The 6,000-nt window shown below is 43.0% G+C and overlaps 1 pseudogene; it reads right to left on the reverse strand.

Annotated features, from left to right (window-relative positions):
* Positions 1-4,747: 4,747 nt before the first annotated feature.
* Positions 4,748-5,397, reverse strand: LOC117082236 (annotated as a pseudogene).
* Between the last annotated feature and the right edge of the window lie 603 nt (positions 5,398-6,000).

Consider the following 6,000-nt stretch of genomic DNA (forward strand, 5'->3'; position numbering starts at 1 on the left):
CAGGTCTCTAACATTGCTGCCGAACCTGGACAGCACAGAGCCATCGACTGCTCCTCCCCACAGCCACACTTAGCATGCTGCATTGTGACTGCTTCTTCAAACACCCGCCTCCCTAGCCGTCACTACCAACTGCCCTCCCTCCACTGAGAGAAAGGATTGGGCTCCCTGCTGCATGTGTGTGCAAACACGGGAATGGAACAAATCTTTATAAAAACACAAGAAGTGGCCGGGCGCGGTGGTTCAAGCCTGTAATCCCAGCACTTTGGGAGGCCGAAACGGGCGGATCACGAGGTCAGGAGATCGAGACCATCCTGGCTAACACGGTGAAACCCCGTCTCTACTAAAAATACAAAAACTAGCCGGGCGAGGTGGCGGGCGCCTGTAGTCCCAGCTACTCGTGAGGCTGGGGCAGGAGAATGGCGTAAACCCGGGAGGCGGAGCTTGCAGTGAGCTGAGATCCGGCCACTGCACTCCAGCCTGGGCGACAGAGCGAGACACCGCCTCAAAAAAAAAAAAAAAAAAAAAACACAAGAAGTGAGTTTTATTATTCTTAGCAATTTTGAATTTTGCCCCAGGTTTTTATTTTTGCAGTGATCTATTTACAGTGTTTAAAGCTTAAAGAGATACATTTTCTTTTCAAATACAGATGTAGATATAAAAGCACCTGTACTTAATACTCTCAAAGCCATTTTGTTCTATTTTCTACTTGAAATTTCCAAGCTGTGGCTAATCCTTACCCACGGACCCTGACCCTATGGAAAATACCCCCAATGCTTATGGTATATGGAAAACCAAAACCAAAACAACAATTTTAACCAAGAGGTGCAAGCATGGGGCGGATAGGCTGAGTTAACCTGCAAGTGTCTGTGGCTGGGGGTCCTGCCTGTGCTGGGGTAGGGGTGGGCAGTGGATACAGGGTTTATCTCGAGGGGCTGCAGCCCAGTACTGTCTCCCCTCTGGGGGCTCTATAGGTCAGTGTCCTATTTTACAAAGGAAGAAACCCAGACAAAAGGCTAAATGAATTGTCAAGATCATGTTACTAATAAGTAATAGAGGGAAAATTCAAACTTAGCTTTAACTGACTATCCATATTCTTTCTATTATATCAGGATGGGTCAAAGTTCCAGAGCTGGCTGGGTGTGGTGGCTCACGCCTATAATCCTAGCACTTTGGGATGCCGAGGTGCCTGGATCACTTGAGGTCAGGAGTTCAAGACAAGCCTGGCCAACATGGTGAAACCCTGTCTCTACTAAAAATACAAACATTAGACTGTCGTGGCAGCCTGCACCTGTAATCCCAGCTACTCGGGAGGCTGAGGCAGGAGAATCCCTTGAACCTGGGAGGTGGAGGGTGCAGTGAGTCGAGACGGTGCCACTGTACTCCAGCCTGGGTGGCAGAGCAAAACCCTCGTCTAAAAAAGAAAAAGAAAAAGAAAAAAAAGTCCGGGCGCAGTGGCTCGCGCCTGTAATCCCAGCACTCTGGGAGGCCGAGACGGGTGGATCACTTGAGGTCAGGAGTTTGAGACCAGCCTGACCAACATGGTGAAACCCCCTCTCTACTAAAAATAAAAATTAGCTGGGCATGTGGCACACACGTGTAATCCCAGCTACTCGGGAGGCTGAGGCAGGAGAATTGCTTGAACCCAGGAGGCGGAGGTTGCAGTAAGCTGAGATCGTGCCACTGCACTCCAGCCTGGGCAACAAGAGCAAAACTCTGTCTCAAAAAAAAAAAAAAAAAAAAAAGTAAAACTGTTCCAGAGTGCTTTCACTTCACTTTTTAATTTTGCTTAATTTAATCTTTATCAAAGTGATATATAGTTTAAGAAGTCAAATAATACCATAAGAGTAATAGCAACAGAACGTGGTCTCCTCTAATACTTCCCTAATCTTGATTCCTGTCCCCAGAGGTAATTGATTTCAATTCTTTTAGTCATTTTTTCTGGAATTTATATCCATATGTCTTAACATAATAACATTATTATTTATTTTTTCTTTAATAGTTAAAAACTTTTTTTTTTTTGAAACAGTCTCCTTCTGTCACCCAGGCTGGAATACAGTGACATGATTATGGCTCACTGCAGCCTTGAACTCCTAGGCTTAAGCAATCCTGCCTCAGCCACCTGAGTACCTGAGACTGCAGGCATCCGCCACTGCACCCGGCTAATTTTAAAAAATGTTTTGAAGAGATGAGGTCTCAGTATGTTGCCCAGCTGGTCTCCAATTCATGGGCTCAAGTGGTCCTCCCACCTCAGCCTCCCAAAGTACTAGGATTATAGGTGTAAGCCACCATGCCTAGCCTTATTTTTTTCTAGTTTTAATGGCTTTCATCACCATATCTTTCATTTGAAGTCTCTACTTTTCAGAATTTATTAAAATTTCCACTCTAGACAAGTACGTGATTAATTTTGGTAAGCTTTCCATGGGCATATGAAAAGGATGTATATTTTGTATTTGTGGCATTAAAAATTATTATTATTATTATTTTATGAGATGGAGTCTTGCTCTGTTGCCGAGGCTGGAGTGTGGTGGTGCAATCTCGGCTCACTGCAACCTCTGCCTTCCAGGTTCAAGTGATTCTCCTGCCTCAGCCTCCTGAATAGCTGGGATACAGGCATGCGCCACCACACCTGGCTAATTTTTGTATTTTTTTGGTAGTGATGGGGTTTCACCATATTGTCCAGGCTGGTCTCAAACTCCTGCCTTCTCAAACTCCTCACCTCAAGTGATCCACTCACCTTGGCCTCCCAAAGTGCTGGGATTACAGGTGTGAGCCACTGCACCCGGCCAAAAATTCTAAATGTACCTATTAAACTGAGTTTATTGATTTTATTGCCCAATCCTCTATATATGATTATTGTTTGCTTACTTGATTTATCAAGTTTTGAACATGTATATTAAAATGCCCAACTATATTGTTTTATTAATTTTGTCTGTAGTTCTAGGGATGTTTACCTTATATATTTTGCTGCTGTTGTTTTGTACATAAAGATTTCTGGCTCTTCCAAAGGTTTTTCTTTTTTTCTTTTCTTTTATCTTTTCTTTTCTTTCTCTTTTTTTTTTCTTTTTTTCTAGACAGGGCCTGGCTCTGTCACCCAGGCTGGAGTGCAGTGGCGCCATCTTGGCTCACTGCAACTTCTGCCTCCTGGACTACAGACGCACACTGCCACTCCCGGCTGATTTTTGTAATTTTTTTGTAGAGAGAGGGTTTTGCTATGTTGCCCAGGCTGGTCTCAAACTCCTGAGCTCAATCAATCCACCCATCTCGGCCTCCCAAAGTGCTGGGATTACAGGCTTCAGTCATGGCTGCTTTTCCAGAGGTTTTTAAGTTACATAATATACTTCATCCAGTTTCATGCTTTTGTTTTTCTCCCTCTTCTTCTTCTTCTTCTTCCTCCTCCTCCTCCTCCTCCTCCTCCTCCTCTTCTTCTTCTTCTTCTTCTTCTTCTTTCTTCTTTCTTCTCCTTCTCCTTCTTCTCCTCCTCCTCCTCCTCCTTCTTCTTTTTTGTCTTTTTTTTGAGACAGGGTCTTACTCTTCACCTAGGCTGGAGTGCAGTGGTGCAGTCACAACTAACTGCAACCTCCATCTCCTGGGCTCAAGCGATTCTCCTGCTTCAGCTTCTTGAGTAGCTAGGACTACAGGCTCCAACATGCCTGGCTACCTTTGGTATTTTTGGTAGAGACAGGGTTTCACCATGTTGCCCAGATGGTCTCAAACTCCTGGGCTCAAGCAATCCTTCTGCTTTGACCTCGAAATGTGCTAGGATTATGGACCTGAGCCACCATGCATGGCCGTTTCATGCATTTTATCTTGTCACATTGATATTAATGTTGTGATGCTGATTTTTTTTCGTAGGCTGCCTTTGCTTGCTATCTCTTTGCCTATTCCTTTATTTTCAACTTTCCTTTTTCACTTTGTTTTTGGTACATCTTACATTAACCACATATAGCTAGATTCTTTTTCAATGCAACTGATAATCTCTTGAATAGGTGCATAAACCCATTCATATTTGTTGTAGTAACTGAAATACTTTTATTCCTTTCATCATGTTTTACATTTATGCTTTATTTTGGGCAACATGGTTCTTTTCTCTGTATCTCGTTCTTTCCTTTTTTTATCTTGGTCAAATTCTAGAATACCTGCTTTGGAGTTTCTAATCACCTTAATTAAAGTTTTAGTTCTCTAATAATACATAAAATTAAATAGCTACATTTTCCCCAATAAGATATCTTACCTACTTTTTAGTTTTCAAGGTAAGTAAAATTTTTAGAAAGTTTTCTGCCCCCCATTCTCTCCTCTTCTCCACTCAAGGTCCTGGGTTTCACCGATATCATTTAACTTCTTTGGTCCTTGGCGTATTTTTTCATTTTGTTTGTTTTTCTTTTTGTTTTTTGAGATGGTGTCTCATTCTGTTGCCCAGGCTGGAGTGCAGTGGCATGATCTCGTCTCACTGCAGTGTCTGCCTCCTGGGTTCAAGTGATTCTCCTGCCTCAGCCTCCTTAGTAGCTGAGATTACAGGTATGCGCCACCATGCTTGGCTAATTTTGTTTTTTGTTTTTTTTTTAAGTAGAGTTAGGGTTTCACCTTGTTGGTCAGGTTGGTCTCAAACTCTTGCCTCGAATGATCCACCTGCCTCAGCCTCCCAAAGTGGTGGGATTACAGGTGTGAGCCACCTCGCCTGGCCTGTTAGTTTGTTTTTAGAGAAACATTGTGTTGAATGGTAAAGCTTAGCACACCCCAGCACCAGGAATGGCATGGAGTTGCAGCAGCAGGGACAGGCAGGTGATCCCCACAGAGCCTCACATGGCGAAGAGGATGAGGAAGGCAACCGTCAAACAGAAGAGCCCCATGGCCTCAAACAAGGGAAGCCCAGATTGGCATAGGAGAAGAGCTGCTGCTTGAGAGATGGGTTCTTGGCATAGCCAATGATCAAGCTGCCAAACACAGTTCCAATGCCAGCCCCTGAACCAGCCACACCAACTGTGGCTGCCCCAGCACCAATCAACTTGGCTGCTGTGTCAATGTCTCCAGAGACAACACTGGTCTGGAACTCCTGTTTGGTCCTTGGAGTTGGGGGCTGCTGTAGGAAGGCTGTTTAGATGAATTCTCTGAGCTGTTCAAGAAGGAGGCAGACACAGGCCCTATCAGACGCCTGGTACAACAGCAGATCAGAGCTGGAGAAATGAGTACTGCCCTGGTGGTCCATATTTTTTTTAGTCTCCCAGCTTTAGCCCTTGGTCTCAGCTGTCTTGGAGTATTTTTAAATCTGGATTATTTATTCCAAGAGTTCTTACTTAAAAATGTATCTATATCTACACACACACACACACACATTTCATACACACACACCCACACACACAGACACACACACACACCCACACACATTTCATACCCAGTCATGTTATCATAATCCATTTAGGTTTTTTCTTTTTTTGTAGAGATGAAGTCTATGTTGCTCAGGCTGGTCTTGAACTCCTGGGCTCAAGAGATCCTCCCGCTTTGGTCTCCCAAAGTGCTGGGATTATAGGCATGAGCCACCATGCCCAGCCCTAGATTTTTTTTTAAAATAAATTTTATTGTGTTTATTTAAGATATACATCGTGATATTATGGGATACATATAGATAATAAAAAGGTTACTATTGTGGAGCAAGTTAATATCCATCATCTCACAGTTACCTTTTTTTTGTTTTTATGGCAAGAACAGCTACATCTACTCATTTAGCACGAATCTCATTGACAGTATAATTTTATTACCTAGAGCCCTAAGTAATAAAATTAGATCTACATCTTATTAGATCTACCTACATTAGATCTCTAGACTTCTTCATCCCTCATGTCTGGTACTTTGTATTCTCTACTTATGTCTTTCCATTTCTTTCTCCCTCACTCCCAGCTCCTGGTAACCACTGTCTGGTCCTCTATCTTTGTATACTTCAATTTTTAAAAAAGATTCCATATATAAGTGAAATCATGTAATATTTTTCTTTCCGTTTGGCTTATT

The sequence above is a fragment of the Trachypithecus francoisi genome, unplaced genomic scaffold, assembly GCF_009764315.1.
Source record: "Trachypithecus francoisi isolate TF-2019V2 unplaced genomic scaffold, Tfra_2.0 Lachesis_group9, whole genome shotgun sequence".
In the NCBI taxonomy this organism is placed as follows: domain Eukaryota; kingdom Metazoa; phylum Chordata; class Mammalia; order Primates; family Cercopithecidae; genus Trachypithecus; species Trachypithecus francoisi.